General features: G+C 44.8%; 1 protein-coding gene across 3 annotated transcripts in view; it reads right to left on the bottom strand.

Annotated features, from left to right (window-relative positions):
* DTWD2 (DTW domain containing 2) overlaps positions 1-22,858 on the bottom strand; it is a 235,031-nt gene that overhangs the window by 135,833 nt on the left and 76,340 nt on the right. The window lies entirely within an intron of this gene.

Below are 22,858 nucleotides of genomic sequence, written 5' to 3'. Positions count from 1 at the left end.
TATACCTAGCAGAAATCCATCCTTTTTGTTGTCAACCATAATATACAATCACAACGATTCCTATGACTGGCCTACTTCTTCCTAAGGATCACCAAATAAGAAGAACATCAGGGACTATTCTTTGAACCACAGAAGCCTTCAGAGAGGGCAGGTGCCTGCGTCCAGAGAGACAGCCGCTCAGGAGCACAGCAATTACGAAGTCCCCACAGGAGCTGCAAGGGGAGGAGGACAGCCAGCTGACAGCCAGATCTCACCACGCTCTCACATCCAGTTAGCTGTTCAGTTCCTTTCCTTTTCTAGAAGGATAAAAATATAAAAAATAGCAAGCCACCTCCTTAGCAGTAAATTAATCACTCTTCTGCTAAGTCTTGCTTCATACTTTGATTATTTGTCTTAAATATATTACTTAAACATGTTCTCCCTCACACTAAATTCACTATCAATTCTAAGTGAAACAATTTCTTAGTCATTTTCATATGACCCCAGCTGTGTACCGACAGGGTATTGGACAGTGAACAAAAAACGAATGAATGAATCAAGAACATGCACATGATTTATCAGACGAACCTCCACGGCCATGCGTCACAGGTTCCACCTCCATGCATTTCCACCCTCAGAAGCAAGGAGTCCAAAGTCAAAGTAGAGATATTTCACAGAGAATAACACAGAAGAAGGAGATCATGGTTCTAGGAAGCATTTTCACTTTGTTTACTCTTTCATCCCCTTCCTTTATCTAAAAACTATCTATAGTTAAAATATAGGTTTCTACATAGATGACTTATTGAGTATTCCTAATTTTGGAGAAGTGTACATTTCTCCAAAAGAGTACAAAGGGAACTGAAAATTTAATTTTCTTAACTATGAATGAAAGAAAACATATTAAGGTTTAGGTTAGTGGTACATTACTACATAAGGGAATACAATACTACTATGAATAAGATGTTGATTTTGATGCCCACCCCAAAAAGAAGTTGTGATCAATGCAGTATTTACATAGAGCTAATAAGTAACTATTACTGAAAGTCTCAAGAAGACAAAGTCTCCATCATGAGGCAGTTTATTTATGATGACCTGCAGCATTAACAATGCAGAATTATTAACTTGCCCACAACCTCTAAATCTAGAAAAATCACCCTGGAGCTGGCGCTGTGGCGCAGCGGGTTAACGCCCTGGCCTGAAGCGCCGGCATTCCATATGGGCGCCGGTTCAAGACCTGACTGCTCCACTTCCTATCCAGCTCTCTGCTATGGGAAAGCAGTAGAAGATGGCCCAAGATCTTGGGTCCCTGCACCCATATGGGAGACCCAGAAGAAGCTCCTGGCTCCTGGCTTCACATTGGCACAGCTCTGGCCATTGTGGCCAACCGGAGAGTGAACCAACGGATGGAAGACCTCTCTCTCTCTCTCTCTCTCTCTCTCTCTCTCTCTGCCTCTCCTCTCTCTGTGTAACTCTTTCAAATAAAATAAATAAATCTTAAAAAAAAAAAAGAAAAGCAAAATCACCCTAACAGCAAAGAAGTCAGATAACGGCAAAATAGAAAATGTTATAAACACTACTAATGAGAAGATAGGAAAAACAAAAATGAGGAAAACAAGGAGAGAAATTAAAATGAGGAGAAGATAAAGGAGAATTTGAAATTTACAGCACACTTCTACATGACAGGCACTACACTAAACACTTTAACTTAACTTAATTCTCAGAAAATCCCAAAGGAAGTTGTAGTACTGTCGTAATTCAGAGAGGAAAAAACTATGACTTAGAGGGTTTAAGTTACTTCACCAAGGAAAGCAGAGGATGGCCAGCACAGTGGTGTAGTAGGTTAAGCATCCACCTACATCGCCAGCATCCCATATGGGTGGCAGTTCGAGTTCCGGTTGCTGCACTTCCAATCCAGCTCCCTACTATGGCCTGGGAAAGGAGAAGATGGCCCAAGTGTTTGGGCCCTTCACCCACATGGGAGACCCAGAAGAAGCTTCTGGCTCCTGACCTCGGATTGCCCCAGCTTCAGCCATCATGGTCATTTGGGGAGTAAACCAGCTGATAAAAGACCTCTTTTTTGTAATTCTGCATCTCAAGTTAATAAGCAAATCTGTGGGAAAAGAGAGAGAAAGAGCAAGCAGAGCTGAGGCTAGAATACAGTACTAATTCAAAAACTATGCCTCTAATGCACCTGAGAAGACAGCAGATGGTGAATACTTGAGCACATTTCTCTGCCACTAACATCGGAGTCCTAGATACAGTTCTAGGCTCCCAACTTTGGCTTTGGTCTGGCCTAGCCCTGGGTGTTGTAGGTATTTCGGGAGTGAAATATCAGAGAGAAGATATCTTTCTCTCTCGCTCTTTCCCCACCTTGCAAATAAATTAAATTTTTCTTTAAAAAAGTATATTTAATCAATATATATGATTGATTCCATTTAAGCATTCACTGTCCAGTGAAGTTTTGATGCATAATTCCAAGTAGTTGTCATAGGCCCCAGAAGGCCTAGCACTAAAATTAAAACATCTGAGGATGAACACACCTTCTGTGACCAGAAGAGGTCAATGCCAAATGATTAACAAAATTTTACAGTATAAAACAGCTAAAAGAAACTAAGGGTATGGAGTTACTGATACCAGAAGAAATACGAGGCAGCCAACCCACAGAAAGCTAACAAAATATTAAAGAAAACTGACAAGCAAGAGTCAAACTTGAAAGAGAGCTAGATGGACAAAAAACGGCTTCATGCAAAACATGGTATTTGACGTAGACCTTGAAAGAGTATAGGATTTCAGGGCACTTTGGCGTAGCAGGTAAAGCCGCCACCTGTAGTGCTGCCATCCCGTAAGGTGCCAGTTTCAGTCCCGGCTGCTCTACTTCCAATCCAGCTCTCTACTATGGCCTGGGAAAGCAGTAGAGGATGGCTCAACTCCCTGGTCCCTGCACCTGCATGGGAGAACCAGAGGAAGCTCCTGGCTCCTGGCTTCAGATCAGCACAGCTCCAGCCATTGCAGCCATCTGTGGAGTGAACCAGCAGATGGAAGACCTCTCTCTCTGCCTCTGCCTCTCTGTTAACTCGGCCTTTGAAACAAATAAATAAATCTAAAAAAAAAAAAAAAAAAAAAAAGGTGTACAATTTCAAACAGCAGAGACAAGTGAAAGGCTTGTCTTAGAACAGAACACATGGGACCAGCATGTGGTGCAGCAGGTTAGGCCACAGCCTGCGACGCCAGCATGCCACATGGGCAGCAGTTCAAGATCCAGCTGGCCCTACTTGCAATCAAGCTTTCCACTAAGGCACCTGGGAAAGCAGTAGAAGATGGTCCAAGTGTTTGGGCTCTTACCACCGACATGGGACAGAGTTCCTGGCTCTTGGCTTCTGCCTGGCCCACCCTGTGGTTGCAGCCACTGGGGAAGAGAACCAGTGGATGAAAGATATCCATCTCTTCTCTTTCTCTCTCTCTCTTTCTTCTCTCCATAACTCTTTCAAGTAAGTAAATCTTTTTAAATAACAATAATAATAACAGAACACAGCTACAGAGCCAAACATAAAATCCATGTGTTTTCAGGGAGCAGCCTGGAACAGCTGGAGACGGGGATCTGCAAAGTAAAGGAACAGATGAGCCAAATACTGACCGGGAGGACTTTGGATGCTGTCAAGAGTCTGCACTCCTTTCTTTATCAAAAATACAAGCATGGAAGGTGTCCAGGAAAGGAATAAAATGAGAAGGCCCAGATGTTTAAGAATATAATGTACTTTGTTGAAAGGGAATTGGATGGATGACAAAATAGAGGTTGGAAAACTACTTCAATTAGTACAGGAGTAAAACCTCATGGCAGAGCAATGGTGTGAGACAAACCAGGTAAGAATAATTTAAATACCACCTCCTCTGTGACGCACCAAGCAGTGGGCCCCCCCACTCTGTGCTCCCAAACCACATTATTCATGTTATATTGCAATTACTGGCTTATGTGTGTTTCTCCACTTAAAATTCTTCATGGTAACTGCCAAGTTTCATTCATTTTTAATATCTCCAGTACACTGCTTGCTAAAAGGAGACATATAACAAACGTTTCCAGAATAAAACATCCGAGATGTGTTTACTCAGTAGTGAGATGTGACTGCAGAACAAGACTGCTTCCAAACCATGCTTTGTATAAAGCCAGGGTGACAAACGGCACAATTCAGACTAAAAGCCACGCTGTCTGCTTCCTCCGCAAGAAGAGGCAGACTGACCTGGTCAGGGCCATCCAGATTCCATGACACAGCTGGGCTACACTTGCTAAAGGCTGAGGTAATCAGTAGTGACAGATCCAATATGAAGAGAGGCCTTTTGGGTTCTACTTGTTCCCTTCAGATGACAAGATGATCCTAGAGACAGCCCTGACGGCGCCCTCACACTTTTTCATTCTGGGCTCAGGGACTATCTGAGATCTTTGCTGGTAACATCTGGACATGACAAGAAGGAAATGTCCTCATTTAAGCAATCTAGGCTAGATGGCATGCTCGGAATCAGCTTTCTAGAAAGCTCTGCACGAGAATTACAGGCCCACGCAACACCAACAACACAGCACCTTGTATCGGGGTCTGTTATTTTTGTTATCCCATCAGCAGGTTAATAAACTAATTTGTTTCATGGATGTTAGCAGAAGATTAAAGGCAAATTACTTAATTATTCATGTTACCAATAAGCAGCCCAAATGTCTACATCAGTTCTCCCCTGATCTAATAGTAGCCCAGCAGACTATCAGTGGATTGTGTAACAGGACAGAAACAATGTGCATGGGAAATCACTGCCTATATAGGAAGTAGTTAGCAAGTCTGCTCTCTGCTGGGATAAAGGTATCACTTCTCAAGGTTGCTTAATACAAACACAATGCTTAAAACAAACACAACCAAGAGAGAGAGTCCAGGAAAGAACAGTCAAGACCTTGAACTCTGAGCACAAAGAGATATGTACAAGTGTTAGAGACTATAGTGGGTTCAACAGTGTCACCTGCAACACCAGCATCCCATTTGAGCACAAGTTTGAGTCCTGGCTGATCCACTTTCAGTCCAGCTCGCTGTTAATGCACCTGGGAAAGCAGTGGAGGATGGTCCAAGTGCCTGGGCCCCTACCACCCAAGTGGGAGACCTGGAGGGAGTTCCAGGCTCCTGGCTTCGGCGTGGGCCAGCCCTGACCAGTGCAGCCATTTGGAGAGTGACCCAGCAGACAGACGATCAATCAATCTCTTTCTCTCTCCCTCCTTCTCTCTTTCTTCCTCCTTCCCTCTCTCCCTCTCCCTCTCTGCATATAACTCTGCCTTTTGAATAAATAAATCTTTTTTTAAAAATGTCACCTAGACCAGCACCATGGCTCACTAGCCGAATCCTCTGCCTGCGGTGCCAGAACCCCGGGTTCTAGTCCCAGCTGGGCCACCGGATTCTGTCCCAGTTGCTCCTCTTCCAGTCCAGCTCTCTGCTGTGGCCCGGGAGTGCAGTGGAGGATGGCCCAGGTCCTTGGGCCCTACGCCCGCATGGGAGACCAGGAGAAGCACCTGGCTCTCAGCTTCAGATCGGCACAGCGCGCCAGCCGTAACAGCCATTTAGGGGTTGAACCAACAGAAGGAAGACCTTTCTCTGTCTCTCTGTCTAACTCTGCCTGTCAAAAAAAAAAAAAAAAATGTCACCCAGAGAGGTCATAACTGTACCTATGACCTTATTTGGAAAGCAGGTCTTTGCAGATATGATCAAGTTAAGGTTGTTAGGATGAGATTATCCTGAATCAGGAGTGATTTTCTAGCCAATGACTGCTATCTGTGTAGGAAGGGGGAGAAGGAGGAGACCTCTGACAGAGGGGAAGCCATGTGAAGATGGAGACGCAGCTTGGAATGGACATTTTAAAAAAATGGACAGTTATCTGATATATGTGGGTGGGTGGTAGCTGTCATGAGGGCTTATAAGGGATTTCCATATGTGCCTTTACATATTTTTGTAACGTGTGACTTTTTTCTACTCAGCATACACCTCTTCTTATAAAACAAAATTTAAGAAGCATTAACTGGATGCCAACTAAATGCTTCTCCAACAATCTTTGAGTTCCAAATCTTCTCACCAGAAAGATGTTTAACATTTTCTTATGATCATACTCAGGCAAATTAGTTGATAACATACTACAATGCCAGTCTTATCCTTTTTTTTTTTTTTTTTTTTTTTTTTTTGACAGGCAGAGTGGATAGTGAGAGAGAGAGAGACAGAAAGGTCTTCCTTTTTGCCGTTGGTTCACCCTCCAGTGGCCGCTGCGGACGGCGCATCTTGCTGATCCGAAGCCAGGAGCCAGGTGCTTCTCCTGGTCTCCCATGCGGGTGCAGGGCCCAAGCACTTGGGCCATCCTCCACTGCACTTCCCGGGCCATAGCAGAGAGCTGGCCTGGAAGAGGGGCAACCAGGATAGAATCCGGCGCCCCAACCAGGACTAGAACCCGGTGTGCCGGCGCCGCAAGGCGGAGGATTAGCCTGTTAAGCCACAGCGCCGGCCAGTCTTATCCTTTTAGTACACTATATTATATAAGACAAAGTCAAAAATAATTATAGAAGGCAAAGTTGATCAGGAGCTATACCAAACTTAATTAAATAGATAAGAAGTAATCACCATTAGAATCTCTCTCCTAGCATGCTGTTTTCCTTAATAGTTCTCCAGAATTACAAAATAAAAATCAATATGTAACAGAGGTGTGGATTAGCAATTCTGAAACACCTCTGTATATATACTATGGTTGAACAACTAAGTAAATATGTTACAGATAAAGAGCTTCCTTTCTCACTGTTAAAGCAACAAATTACAAGAAAGGAAGTGATATTAGATGGAACTTAGGGTTTCTTAGTTCACACACACATAAAGAGAGAATCAGAACTAAATACAGATATAGTTATAAGCATGGATCAGTATGTCCACACAAATATGTGAGCTCTGTCCACTGATAGGATGGGCATCTCAGAACAATACCACCACCTAGCATCCAGATCCTGGTTTCTACTCTCTTTTTACAATAAACCAGGGCGCCTTATAAAAGTGGCCAATTCTAGCACTGGGACAGGTAAAGTGTAAAATCAGGCTGTTCCATCTTAAAGTGCCAGAAAATTCTAAGAAGGATTAGCATGTCAGAAGGGTCTAGGATTCAGCTTCAAAGAGCTTCCAGGGGCCAGCGCTATGGGACACCGGGTTAACGCCCTGGCCTGAAGTGCCGGCATTCCCTGTGGGCACCGGTTCTAGTCTGGGCTGCTCCTCTTCCGATCCAGCTCTCTGCTATGGCCTAGGAAAGTAGGAGAAGATGGCCCAAGTCCTTGGGCCCCTGTACCTGCATGGGAGACCCGGAAGAAGCTCCTGGCTCCTGGCTCCTGGCTTCAGATCAGTGCAGCTCCAGCCATTGTAGCCATTTGGGAAGTGAACCATAGGATGGAAGAACACTTTCTCTCTCTGTCTCTACCTCTCTCTGTAACTCTGTCTTTTAAATAAATAAAATAAATCTTTTTTTAAAAAAGAGTTTCCAGTGGTCCAACATAACAATTTAAGCAAAAGATGAATTATAGTCCATTAATAAAATATCAATAATTCCTTATATGTTAAATCAACAGGAGTCACTGTATACTTGCTCCCCATGTAGGATCTCTGTCCTTAATGTGTTGTACTATGCAAATTAACGGTATAACTAGTACTCAAACAGTACTTTATACTTTGTGTATCTGTGTGGTTGCAAACTGTTGAAATCCTAGTAAATACCAAGTTGATCTTCTGTAAATAAAGATAACTGAAAATGAATTCTGATGAAGAATGGGATGGGAGAGGGAGTGGGAGATGGGATGGTTGTGGGTGAGAGGGAGGTTATGGGGGGAAAAGCCGCTATAATCCAAAAGTTGTAGTTTCAAAATTTATATTTATTAAATTAAAATTTTAAAAAAATAAAAAAATAATTCCTTATAAAATTGAACAAATAAATAAATGCAGAGAAGTAGCACTTCCATATAGAAAAATTTCAATCAATTAGTACAGAAAGAATGAGGGAAACAAAAAATCACTATTAGAAAATCATAACAATAGCTGTTGCAGGCAAGATCCACCAATCAATATGAAAACTAGCAGCCAAGAACTTAGGGAGAAACAGAAAATTTGCAAAGTCTCAAAGTAACTTCTCGAAGATAATTATCAATTGCAAAGGGAAACTTTCACCAAATGATCAGGATTAATCTCACCATGAATAAGACTTACTAATATAGTATGCTTACAATTAATCTGTTACAAAGGGCACATCACTCTATAGTTATTCTTGTCCAAAATGCAAAACCTCACTGTAATCATGAAAACACAAACTGAGAGACATTCTACAAGATAAGTGACCAGTACCCTCAACCGTGTCCAGATCACAAATAAGAAAAGCCTAAGGAACCATCGCAAAGAGAAGATGAAGACCCAAAGTTAACGCGATGTGGGACCCTGAGTTAGATCCTGGCCCAGAGAAAAAGTGCTTTAGTGGGAAAGCTGTGAATTTTGAGTCCGGTTAACTGTGCCGTACCAATGTTCATATCTTAGTTTTGATAACCGAAATCAGGAAGTAATTCTCCATCAGTCGCTTGCATTTCTGCATGTTTTGTGAGTGAGGCACTAACGATCCTTTTGATCTGGAGTTTCTTCTCAAAATATGCCTGCATTGTCAGCAGCCTTGGAAGACAGAGGTAATTCTCTTTCTGTAGCAGAAGGCAGGTGAGCTCTCTGGGAAATTGCTCTAGAAGCTGAAGTTGTGGTAAGACAAAAGGGAACGGACACAAGTGTGAAGTTCATACCCGCTGCTGGGTCGTAAGTAATGAAGTCTGTGTCTTTCTCAGGCATTCCTGCTACTGTGGCAGGACAACTTGTCTGCCTACAAATAAAATAAAGCCTCATATCCTTTTCCATTCTTGATGGTCCTACGTATAATAATCATACTGAGTTACTGGGTAAAGGGTATATAGGAAGTCTTAGTACTTTTTTTTTTTTTTTTTTGACAGGCAGAGTTAGACAGTGAGAGAGACAGAGACAAAGGTCTTCCTTCCATTGGTTCACCCCCCAAGTGGCCGCTACAGCCAGTGCATTGCGGCCTGTGCGCTGCGCTAATCCGAAGCCAGGATCCAGGTGCTTCCCCCTGGTCTCCCATGCGGGTGTAGGGCCCAAGGACCAGGGCCATCCTCCACTACCTTCCCGGGCCACAGCAGAGAGCTGCACTGGAAGAGGAGCAACCGGGACAGAATCCAGCACCCCAACCGGGACTAGAACCTGGGGTGCCGGCGCCGCAGGCAGAGGATTAGCCTAATGAGCTGTGGCGCTGGCCCAATACTATTTTTTTTTTTTTTGCAACTTCTCAGTCAGTCTAAAATTATCTCAAAATTAAAAATTAAAAATAAAGTCAATCAGTAGCCAACTCTACCACGTCAAGAGAAAATAATAATACAATGAGGTCATCATTACCACCAAAAAATTGATACGTATTACAGTACATTTTCCTCTCAAAGAATTCAGTTTGTTAGAGCAATGGTAATCTCTGCATTTTTTTTCAGTGATTTTCTCTTCTTGAGGATTTGCATTAAAGATTCAAAATCAAGGTCATTGAATGTTTTATAGGACCAGCACTGTGGCAGAGCAGGTCAAGCCACCTGTGTTACTGGTATCCAATATGAACGCTGGTTCAAGTCCAAGCCGCTCTACTTCACCTGGGAAAACAACAGAAGACGGCCCAAGCACTCGGATCCCTGCCACCCATGTAGGAGACTCAGATGAGTTCCAGGTTTGGTCTGGTCCAGCCCTAGCCCCAACTATTGCAGCCATCTAGGGATGGAAAATCATTTCCTGGGATGGAAGATCTCTCTCTCTCGCTCACTCTCTCTCACTCTCTACCCCTTCAGCCCTCCTCTATGCCTTCAAATAAATAAATAAATAAATTTGTTCTTCAGAAGTGTTTTATATACCTATAAACACTTTGTTAATTACTTAGGTAATTGTGTATCAACAGTTTCAATGGTTACTATGCTTTCAAGAATTCACCCTATAAAGGGTGAGTGCAGAGTGAGTGATTCAGGAAAGAAATCACTCTCCTATGGCAGGGCAAAACTGCACGTAAATACCACAAGGATCTCATTAAGCTAACTTTGAAGACAGTGCCATGACATTCACCCCAAGAGCAATTATAATGAGGTAAGTTTATTTATAAGATCAAATGAAAGCTCCTAAAGATAAATATTAATCGTTACCTTGCATAAGTTAATTATACTTCCCATACTAATGGTTTTCATGTATATTAACATTTGATCAGGTTATATTCCTGATACAGGTAACAAAAGAACCAAGAATTCAAGCGCCTTGCCCAATGTCACACAGTTGACTAGTGAAAAAGCTGGTAAAACTAATTCACAGCTATTATGACCATAGAACAATGTCTTAGTATATGCTATAGTAGTGTAATTTCTAAAATTGTAAATATAACTACAATAAAAATGTCTGAAGTTCAAAAAAGCAAGCTTTCTATATTAACTAGAATTTATTTATTTCATAAACTATGGAAAGCCATTCTGAGATTCCTAAAAATAAATCCAGCTAACTTTTACTGAGCATTTATTATACCAGGTTCTAAGAACTTACCCATATGAGGTTACTTGATCCTCTTAAGAACACTGTGAGGTAGATAACTATTATTATCTGTTTTACGGTTGGTGAAATTCAGTTCACAGATGTTCAGTAACTGCTGCAGGTCATAAAGCCAGTGCATAAACCCAAGCAGTCTAACTTTGGAACCTTTCATTACAATCAGTCTGCCAAAAGGTCTTAAATGGAAACTACTTCAAAAAAGATTTGCAAATGGACAAGAAGCACACAAAAAGATGTTTACCATCATTAGTCTTTAGGGAAATGCAAGTCTAAACCGCAGTGAGTCACCATTTCACACCTACTAGGATGGCTATAATTTTTTTAAATTTTTTTGACAGGCAGAGTTAGACAGTGAGAGAGAGAAAGACAGAGAGAAACGTCTTACTTCCATTGGTTCAACCCCTAAATGTCCACCACAGCCAGCGTGCTACACTGACCCGAAGCCAGGAGCCAGGCGCTTCCTCCTGGTCTCCCATGCAGGTACAGGGCCCAAGCACTTGGGCCATCCTCCACTGCCTTCCCGGGCCACAGCAGAGAGCTGGCCTGGAAGAGGAGCAACCGGGACAGAACCGGCGCCCCAACCGGGACTAGAACCTGGAGTGCCAGCGCCACAGGCGAAGGATTAGTGAGCCGCAGCGCCGGCCAGGATGGCTATAATTTAAAAAGAAAAAAAAAAAAAAAAAGAATAATTATAAGAGTTGGCAAGGATGCAAATGAACAAAATACCTCATAATTGCTGTTGAGAATGTAAAATGGTGCAACTACTATGGAAAACAATTTGACAATTCCTCAAAAAGTTAAACACAGAGTCAACATATGATACAGCAATTCCACTCCCAGGAATACGTTCAAAGGAAATGAATGCAGGATCCAGAACAGATATCTGCACACCAATGTTCACAGCCCATTACTCACAAGAGCCATAGTAAACACACCATTCAGGCATTAAAGAAAGCAGTTCTGATACACGCTACAATATGGATAGACTTTGAAAACCTTATGTTGAATAAAATAAGCCAATGAGCTTGCACAGGGATTTGTCTGCTAGCTTTCCGCATGTATTATGAATGAAGCACTTCGAAGAATACACATATTTTTATACTACTAAGAAGAACAAAACAAGTAATTCAGTAATTTCCTCATGGAATTGTGATGCCTCTGATACATACAAAAAGTTAAAGTCAGGGCCAGTATTTTGGTGAAGCAGGTAAAGTCACTGCCTGTGATGCTGTCATCTCATATGGACCCCAGGTTCGGGTCCTGGCTGTTCCATTTGCAACCCAACACCATGCTAATGGCCTGGGAAGAGTAGCCAAAGATGGACCAAGTGTTGGAGCCCCTGCCAACCACATGAGACATGGATGAAGCTTCTAGCTCCTGGCTTCAGCTTGGCTCAGCCCCAGCCACTGCAGCCATCTGGGGAGTGAACAAGCGCATGGAAGATATCTCTCTCTCTCTCTCTCTCTCTCTCTCTCTCTCTCTCTGTAACTCTTTCAAACAATCTTTTAAAAAAAACTTTAAGCTTCAGAATACCTAAATTTTTACTATAAAACTTACCACCAATAATCTATTTGATTTATACTCACCAAAATAGTTTGTTTTCTAATTCTGAGTGCTGATACCAATTCAACAATTGTAGTTATTCTAAACTGCTTACCTTGGCAATTAGCATTTTTCACTTTTTTAGTGCCAAACTTGCCAAGCAATGACCTCACTACTCAGTCAGACCAACAGATGGACAAATACTGTATGACTGCATTTACATGGGGTATCTAAAACGGGTAAATTCCAGAGGATGAGGAAATGGGGAATAAGAAGTTACTGTGTCATGGGGCAGAGTTTACATGGGAATGGTAAAAAGTTTTGGGTACAGACAGTGACGCTGGCTACATAATATTACTGTTTAATATCACAAACTGAATACTTACCAAATGGTTAATATGATAAATGTTATAGTTATTTACCATAATTTAGGGGGGAAAAAGATTATCCTGTCATATAACTTGTCTACATAAACAGGTCAGAGCATCTCTAAGATTTATTTATTTATTTGCTTGTTTTTTTATAAGGCAGAGAGACAGGGAGTGACATCTGCTATTTCACTCCAATGGCCACCGCAGCCAGAGCTGGCCCAGGCTGAAAGCAGGAGTCACTGTGCACTTGCTCCCCTTGTAGGACCTCTGTCCTTGATGAGTTGTACTATGAGAATTAATGGTAAAACTGGTCTTCAAACAGTACTTTATACTTTGTGTATCTGTGTGGGTACAAATTGTTGAAATCTTTACTTAGTATAGAGTTGACCTTCTGTATATAAAGATAATTAAAAAATGAATCTTAATGAAGAATGGGATGGGAGAGGAGTAGGAGGTAAGACAGGAGTGGGGGTGTGAGGGCAGGTATGGGGGGAAGAACCACTATATTCCTACAGCTATACCTACAAAATTTGTATTTACTAAATAAAAGCTTTCAAAAAACATTGAGGTTGGCACTGTGATGCAGCAGGTTCGCTGTGGTGCAGTGGGTTAAGCCTGCAACACCAGCATCCCATTTGGGCACCAGTTTAAGTTCCAGCTGCTCCACTTCCAATCAAGCTCCCTGCTAACGCACCTGGGAAAACAGGTGAAGACAGCCCAGGTACTCTAGGGTCCCAGCCACCCATGTAGGAGACAAGTATGGAGTTCCAAGCTCCGGGCTTCAGTCTGGCCCAGCCCTGACTGTCACAGCCATTTGGGGAGTGAACCAGCAGATGGAAGACCTCTCTTTGTCTCTCTTCCTCTCTTTCTGTAACTCTGCCTTTCAAATAAATAATTAAAATCTTTTTCATTAAAACTTGACCATCTATAGATCAGAAGAAAGCAAAGAAACACCTCATTGCAAACACTTCTTATACACAGAGGGAAAACAAAGGCAGTCAGTCTGTTCAATAGGTGTACTTTCTTCTTATGTGGCGTCCCAGTACAACCTGAGAAGCAAAGCAGCTCTGCCCTTACCAGTCACCGACCCTGAAGATCTGTAAAGGGAATAACAGTATTTAAATCACAAGGTTGTCTTGCATATTAAATTAAAATATGCATGTAAAAGCACTTTGTAACTTTCTAAATGATACCAAATTTTAAACTAGACTATTTCTGACTATATTCTCTAACTACATAAGCAGTAATATAACTATGAATTATTAATTTGGGGCAAATGAACTTAAGGAATTAATGTGCTTTGATGCTCTTTGAAGAAAACTATCCATCAGAGGTAATAACATAATTCTTATTTGGGGGGAATAAATCAAACATTTAGAAAGCTCTAACGTGGTTTTCAAAACTGGTCACTCCTCTTTGGAGACTTCATTAAGATTAAGGGAAAAAAATTCCCTCTTGACATATATCATCTTTGCTCATCTTTGAACATACAATTAGCCTGCACAGCAATTTGTAAATCAGTTAGCTTCCCGCATATATTATGAATGAACTACTTCAAAGAATAATATATTTTCTTTACCAACAGGAAAGAACAAATTAGCTTAAGAATTTTCTTTTGGGAATATATGTTTGATATGTACAAAAAGTTAAACTTTCAGAATACCTAAATTCTTACCCTAAAAATTACCAAAATCAACTTGATTTTATATTTACCATAGTAGGTGGCTTTATAATTGTTGATACTAATTCTACAGTTTCAATCATTCTAAACTAACTACGTTCAGAACTGCCATTTTTCACTTTCTCCTATCAAACCTGCCAAGTGATTCTACCCGCTGCTCAGCCACACCAACCACAGGGATGTAAGTGAGACAGACCCAGGATCAAAGCACAAACGAGTTAAGCAGGATGACTGGGAGCCACAGTCCCTGGACGATCACATCCTACCGTACAAAGAGTACGGCCAACACCCCGCCCAGCGGCCACTGCTCAGGAAGCCTCGCCCTGAGCCCCCAGATGTTTCCACTCTCACAGAAGCCAGGAGTCTGGGCTTTTATATAAATGTGGTGGTTTTCAATTGTTAGCAACCAATTTAAAAGCTGGTAAATACAGTTCAAAACAAAACATGTGTTTGCGACTCCTACATTCTAAACACTGCTTTCCTTACCCATTCCCTCTCCCTAGGTCTCCAATGACTTCATCCCCATCACTTCCTTCTCCAGAACATCCCCGTTTAAACAGCAAGAAAAAGGTTAAGATACGTGGCACAAACACGCAGCAGAAAACATTATCACTGAGGTATCTCATCACTAACTTTGGCAAAGAAAGCCAGAGCTTCCCTTGCACCCTGGTGACTACACCCTAGCTGGTGACTAACCCAACAGCACACAGTCCTAAGCCTTCTTCAGCAGGGAGTAGAAGCTCCGAAGCCAAGTGGGCTGCACTGAAGACCCACCTCTGCTCTTGCCCATGACTTCCATATCCTCGTCATTCAAAAGTGAAGAATATCATCAATTCTAGAAGGTTGTTAGAAGAAATTAGCAAAATCCATTTGTAAAATACCTAGGCCAGAGTCGCCACTGTGGCACAGACAGTGAAGACGCCACCTGCCAGCAGCCCACGTGAGCACCAGCTTGAGTTCTGCTGCTCCACTTCTAACCCGGCTCTCTGCTAATGTGCCTGGCAAAGCAGCAGAATATGGCCTGAGAGCTTGTACCCCTGCCACCCAAATGGGAGTCTGGTACGCCAGCTCCTGGCTCCTGGCTTCAGCCTGGCTGCTTCTTTGAAAGTTTGATACATACCTTTTAGACATTATTCTACTATTCTTATTACTAATTATCTGCAAATAGGTTCTAACTCTTAACCTCAAGCTCATAACAATATACACAGAAAATATAAAAATTCCTCAAGGCTGGCTTGATGGGTTCTCCAGCATTAGGCCCGGGCCCTAACACGGCTTACAAGGCCTTCCTGGACGCGGCCTCCACCAGTCTCAGCAGCCTCACCTCTGCTCCCTCCCTCTGCCAGCCTCTGAGCTCTGCATTCTTTTTTTTTTTTTTTTTTTTAAGAACTTATTTATTTATTTGAGGGGCAGAGTTGTAGAGAGAGGGAGAGGGAGAGATAGAGACATAGGTCTTCCATCTGCTGGTCCATTCCCCAAATGGTCACAACAGCCAGAGCTGGGCCGATCTGAAGCCAGGAGCCAGGAGCTTCTTCCAGGTCTCCCACGCAGTGCAGGGGCCCAAGGACTTGGGCCATCTTCTACTGCTTTCCCGGGACATAAGCAGAAAGGTAGATTGGAAGACAGCTGGCGGGACAGGAACAGGTGCCCATATGGGATTCCAGTGCCACAGGCGGAGCCTTAGCCCACCCCACAGCGCCGCCCCTGCGCTCCGCACTGTACACTCCGCACATGCTGCCCTCTACCAGGAACACACATCTTCCTCCCTCAATCTCTCACTGTCTCTTCCCTTACCATCAGAGCCCAGTCTCATTGTGTTCTTCAGTGTCAGTTTACAGGTTGCTTCCAAGCTTTCCTGACCTTTCTCCACCAAGGCCCAACATAATCGGGGTCATCTGGGTTAGGTGACCTTCTTATGTGTTCCTTGAACACCCTGTTGAAAACCCCTCTGTGACAGAAGCCGACAGGGTGAAATCTAACAACAGACAGACAGTATCTCATTTCCTGACACAATTTAAATGTCTAATAAGTTGGTGAACATAAATCCTCTTATCTTCCCACTCCTACTTCCATCATGTCCTAATTTCAAAGACTGCCAAAGAATATAAAATACATACAGAAACTCTCTAAACTTCCCACGCTGACACCACATGACTTCAAGAAGACGTTAGTGATCAGCAAAGTGGTTTTACACAGAGGAAAGTTTACCTTACAAATATTTTTACCTTGAGTAGTTCAGAAGACCTTTCTTTCTTGTTTTCTACAGAACTTCAAAAATGCATACGTTCTGCATGACACAGGTGCGTGTGCTCACGACAGCGAAGCGAAAGGCACTGCCTCTGTCACCAGGCTGCTCACCTGAGGACTCTCTTCCCAGACGGACCCCCTCCTCTGCTGCCTGAGCCACAGGAGATGAGGCCTACCCCATTCACCTCTGCACTTCACACTCCGCCACCCATGACAACGCAGGGGGCAGGTTTTCCAAAAATATTTGTTGAACAACTGAATCTTACCAAGAGATTCAACAAATATGTTCTCCACCTACCACGCCCTGTGACCCTTAAGTCTTACTTCACCTTAAATAGTGTTAATAACATTTTCTTTGGGAAAAATCAACCAGATGTTGTCTTGATCTGAAAAAAAAAAAAAAAAAAAAAACCAAAAAAAAAAAAAAACAATTGGATTTGCTGGGAAGGACCGGATAGTACAGAGAAATGGAGAGGTAACTGGAACATAACGGGTCTGTCTTATCAACAAGACATGCACAAAACAGGTTTAAAGAATCTGTATCTCACAACAACAAATTACAAGTCTGGGATCTTTTAAAGACATTCCATTCCTATTTAAGGTATTTTGTATTTCTAACGAGCATGATTCTGCTGAGAATCACATGAACAAAGTTAACTTCTGGAACTCCCTAGGCTGTGACAATTACAGCAATGTGAAGAATGAAAATTGTTCAAGTAAATGGTCAAACAGTCGTGATTTATTGATTACTGAAATCTAAGGACACTTTTTTAAAAACTATTACAACAAAAGTGTGAAGAAGTTTACTCAGGGAAGCAGCAAAATGCAAACAGTCTAATAAAATAAAATATAAAGAACCATCAATTAGTATATACATTATTGAAATAAACACCTAAACATGCCACGTAATTATGGAACCATATTCTACCAGTTAAAATAAATAAAATCCATAGTATGCCAAAGGGAGAAAAGAGCTTTTAAAAAGTAGCAAAATCAGTGGACTAGCAGGTAAAGCCATCGCCTGCAGTGCCAGCATTCCATATGGGTGCCGGTTCGAGTCCTGGCTGCTCCACTTTCCATCCAGCTCTCTGCTATGCCCTGGGATAGTAGTGGAAGATGGCCCAAGTCGTTGGGCTTCTGCACCTGCATGGGAGACCACGAAGAAGCTCCTAGTTCCTAGCTTTGGATCAGCCAAGCTCTGGCCCTTGTGGCCATTTGGGGAGTGAGCCAGCTGATGGAAGACCTCTCTCAGATGTGCCTCTGCCTCTGCCTCTCCCTCTCTCTAACTCTGCCTTTCAAATAAATAAATAAATGTTATAAAAAAATGTAGTACAAAAACTAGAAATATACAAAGTGGAGAAATTTAGAATTGAATAATCAATCTTAAGTACTGATTAAATATAACTGAAAATAAGCTAAACTCCAGCAAAACGATTTCTATTTTTAAAAGTTAGATCAAATGATAAATACATACTACATAGAATAATATTTAAATTATTACAGGCTGGCGCTGTGGCACAGCAGGTAAAGCCGCCACCTACAGTGCCAGAATCCCATATGGGCACCGGTTCGAGACACAGCTGCTCCACTTCCAATCCAGCTCTCTGCTATTGCCTGGAAAAGCAGTAGAAGGTCCCAAGTCCTTGAGCCCCTGCACTCACATGAGAAGACCAGTAGGAAGCTCCTGGCTGCTGGCTTCAGTTCAGCGCAGCTCCGGCCATTCCAGTCAACTGGGGAGTGAACCAGCAGATGGAAGACCTCTCTCTCTCACTCTCTCTCTGCCTCTCCTTCTCTCTCTGTGTAACTCTGACTTTCAAATAAATAAATCTTTTTAAAAAATTAATTAGAACACTTATAGTTAGCTATTTAAAGACTGAAACTTCATGAGAAAGCTAGCTCAATAATTTAGCCTTGGATTGACATTGCAAAACCTCTTCTTTCAGCATTCTACTGAGATCCTGCCAAATTTTTTTAAAATATGTATTTATTTTATTTGAAAGTCAGCATTAAAGAGAAGCGGGGGTGGGGGGGAGAGGGGGGCGGGTCTTCCAACTGCTGGTTCTCTTCTCAGAGAGCCACAATGGCCAGAGCTGTGCCTATCCGAAGCCAGGAGTCAGGAGCTTCTTCCAGGTCTCCCATGCAGATGCAGGGGCCCACGGACTTGAGCCATCTTCTACTGCTTTCCCAGGTCACAGCAGAGAGCTAGATCGGAAGTGGAGCAGCCGGGACTAGAACCAGTGCCCATGTGGGATGCTGGCACTGCAGGTAGCAGCTTTACCTATTACGCCACAGTGCCAGCCCTGCCAAATATTTTTAAATGTTACTTTCCTAACCCCTTCAGGAAATGTATTTAAATGAATTGTATTCACACATTTGTTCAGATACACAGTACCTTCTAGTCACAAATTATCCACCCCCTCAAAGGTTTACTGAGTGTCAACTCTGGCATACAGACACTCCTTAACTTACAACAGGGTTATGTTCCAGTAAACACACCACACCATGAACACACTCTAAGTTAAAAGTGCATTTCACACATCCAAACTTCAGAACATCATAGTTACCAACACAGCTGTACCAGCTGTTTATCCTGGAGATGGCGCCACTGACCTGGAGCTGAGGCTGGCTACTGCCAACCAACACCACACCCCACATGTGCACACAGGGAAACAACAGACATCTGAACGCCAGGTACAGCTTATTCTAAAACCAAAAACAATTACAGACAGAACCATCACAAGCCAGGGACACGAGAACACCTCACTCAGGAAATACACAAACTTCCTTCCATTCAAGATCTCCTCTGAGGTGCAAACCCAGTCCTGGGGAAAGGTCACAGCGTTCCAGTACCCAGGTGGTGAAGACGTTCACCCATCTGTCCTGCTCCCCTCCTGGAGAGCTTCGCCCCTCATCTTTAAATCTCAATGCGAGCGCCATCTTCCCCAAGATCTTCCCTTACCTGTCTAGCTATGTTATGTCCCAGCATCCCACGCCTTTCCATGGGTGCTTTTTTTCCTTTGTCTGTGATCACAGTCCGGTGCCAGACCATACAGAGGATGGTGGTCCCCTAAGACCACCACGGGGCTGAAAACTTCCTGTCGCCTGGGAATGTCAACACAGTATTCACACCTTTGTGGTGAGGTGGCGTAAACTGCATTGCCAGTCCAATAAAAGTCCACTGAACACAAGTAGGAACAGCACAAAATACCCGATAATAAGGGCAGTGTTGTAACATAGCAGACACTGCCACCACCCACACACCGGCACCCCATATGGGCACCAGTTGGAGTCCCGGCTGTTCCACTTCCGATCCATCTCCCTGCTGATTCAGCTGGGAAAGCAGCAGAACAGGGCCCAAGTGCCTGGGCCCCTGCACCTATATGGGAGGCCTGGATGAAGCTCTTGGCTCCTGGCTTTGACCAAGCCCAGCCCCAACCTTTGCAGCCATCTGGGGAATGAACCAGTGAATGGAAGATTTCTCTCTTCCTCTCTTTCTCTCTAACTCTGCCTTTCTAATAAATAAACCTTTAACAAAATACTTGATAATAAATGACTGTTACTGATATATTTACTATATTCTTATCATTAGGGTGTATGTCTTCTACATACGTAAAAAAGAATTTACTGTAACACGTGTGTCGTGCTACGCAAGCAGCAGCCTCATGTATTTCAAGTTTACCACTTCTGGGTTGCTTCAAAGGGCCACATCAAATGACTGACCTATGGTAGTAAGTGCACTCAAGGCTGTTCACACAACGGCAGAGTGCTAACACCAATAAGCAATGCATGACCGTGCACAACTGCTTGTTTGCTGATTTATTATCTGCATCAGAAGAGAATGGACACACACAGGAGCGTGGACTCCACTGTGTCAGCAATTAGCTAAACAGGCCCTAAACGCTTGCTCAGCGAATGCACAGCTCTGGTGCTCCGAAAGATCGGGGTTAGAAAAACAGGATTGTAGGTGAAGGCTGAAAAGTCGCCAAGATGGCCAGGGATAGGACGCGGGCTTAGAGGAGAACCTACAGTCATGCTCTAGAGCCCAACACTGGAGTCTGCACAGAACAGGCAATGGATAGAGGGCAGAGAAGTCAGACAAACCAAAGCAAGGCCAAGCAGAGTGTTTCCAAAAGTCAGCATAGCATTCAGCTGTGGAATACTGCCAACAGATGGAGGAAAAAGTCAACAGAAGGGGCCCATGCTGTGCCACCAGGCAAAGCCACCACCTGCGGCACCGGCGTCCTCCACGGGTGCTGGTTCAAGTCCTGGCTGCTCCACTTTGGACACGGCTCCCTGCTAATGCACCTAGGAAAGCAGCACTTGGGCCCCTACACCCACAGGGAAGACGAGGAAGAAGCTCCTGGCTTCAGACCCGTTCAGTTCTGGACGCTAAGGCCATTGGGGAGTGAATCTACCCCTCTCTCCCTCTCTGTGTCTCTCTGTAACTCTACCTTTCAAATAAAAAAAAAAAAAAATCAGAGCCAGCACCGTGGCTCACTAGGCTAATCATTCACCTGCAGCGCCGGCACACCGGGTTCTAGTCCCGGTCGGAGCGCCGGATTCTGTCCCAGTTGCTCCTCGTCCAGTCCAGCTCTCTGCTATGGCCCGGGAGTGCAGTGGAGGATGGCAAATTTCTTGGGCCCTGCACCCGCATGGGAGACCAGGAGGAAGCACCTGGCTCCTGGCTTCAGATTGACGCAGCTCTGGCCATTGCAGCCATTTGGGGAGTGAACCAATGGAAGGAAGACCTTTCTCTCTCTGTCTATAACTCTACCTGTCACATAAATAATCAACAGGAAAAGGCACACTGGATTTCATTTCATGGAGGTTACCAGGGCAGTGCAGGATCTCACTGCACAGTGATTCTAAGGCCGGGAAGTAGGAGCTCCGGGAACCTGGGGAGAAGCCCGGGTGTGCGGAGCTGCCCCTGAGCAGCACAGGGTCAGACAATGCAGGAGCCTGCGGAGAAGCGCCCCCCCCCCCCCCCCCCCCGCAGCCGGTGCTACTGTTACAGAAGCAGAGGGTCCTTGTCTTTGAGCAAGGCAGAATTCAGGCGTGAGACAGAGAGTAGTGGAAAGCACAATAGCAAGGTTTGTTAGGGTAGGGGCAGAGAGAGTGCACAGTGCACAGTTAGGCTGGGGTTCTTAAGGGGATGGTCTTGCCTTCCAGTCTTTTCTCTCCCCCTCTCCTTCTCCTCCAGAACAAAGGACTTGCTGGATGTAAATACGAAAAATTCCTTTCTGAGTTTTCCCTCTTAAGTTATCAGACAGGGGAAGCCTGGCTGGCATCGCCCCGCCTTAGAGGAAGGATGGTTATGGGAGAAGGGGCAGATACTGGGCTGCACCTGGAAGGTTATCGGGTAGAAGGGGCAGGACTCCCTGGAAGGTCATCAGGCTCGGCCGGGACTTTGAAGTACATACTGGGCTGCACCTGGAAGGTTATCGGGATGACTCTGAGATGCGGATGCTGTAGATGTCAACTCCTTAAGCCTTTGTCACACACACATAAGCTCATTTCTGACTTCCTACCTGACCACCCCAGAGCAGCACGCGGTCACACCACGCGGGAACCTGGGGAGAAGTGCACACCCCGGCGGGCGGGCGGAGCTGCCCAGAGCAGCGCGCGGTCACACCACGCGGTCACACCACGCGGGAACCTGGGGAGAAGTGCACACCCCGGCGGGCGGGCGGAGCTGCCCAGAGCAGCGCGCGGTCACACCACGCGGGAACCTGGGGAGAAGTGCACACCCCGGCGGGCAGTAGGTGCTACCCCAGAGCAGCACGCGGTCACACCACGCGGGAACCTGGGGAGAAGCCCCGCACACCCCGGCGGGCAGTAGGTGCTACCCCAGAGCAGCACGCGGTCACACCACGCGGGAACCTGGGGAGAAGTGCACACCCCGGCGGGCAGTAGGTGCTACCCCAGAGCAGCACGCGGTCACACCACGCGGGAACCTGGGGAGAAGTGCACACCCCGGCGGGCGGACGGAGCTGCCCAGAGCAGCACGCGGTCACACCACGCGGGAACCTGGGGAGAAGCCCCGCACACCCCGGCGGGCAGTAGGTGCTACCCCAGAGCAGCACGCGGTCACACCACGCGGGAACCTGGGGAGAAGTGCACACCCCGGCGGGCAGTAGGTGCTACCCCAGAGCAGCACGCGGTCACACCACGCGGGAACCTGGGGAGAAGTGCACACCCCGGCGGGCGGGCGGAGCTGCCCAGAGCAGCGCGCGGTCACACCACGCGGGAACCTGGGGAGAAGTGCACACCCCGGCGGGCAGTAGGTGCTACCCCAGGGCAGCGCGCGGTCACACCACGCGGGAACCTGGGGAGAAGCCCCGCACACCCCGGCGGGCAGTAGGTGCTACCCCAGAGCAGCGCACGGTCAC

The sequence above is a fragment of the Lepus europaeus genome, chromosome 4 (assembly GCF_033115175.1).
Source record: "Lepus europaeus isolate LE1 chromosome 4, mLepTim1.pri, whole genome shotgun sequence".
Classification (NCBI taxonomy): domain Eukaryota; kingdom Metazoa; phylum Chordata; class Mammalia; order Lagomorpha; family Leporidae; genus Lepus; species Lepus europaeus.
The sequence above is the reverse complement of the archived record's forward strand: the minus strand, read 5'-3'. Positions and strand labels throughout refer to the sequence as shown.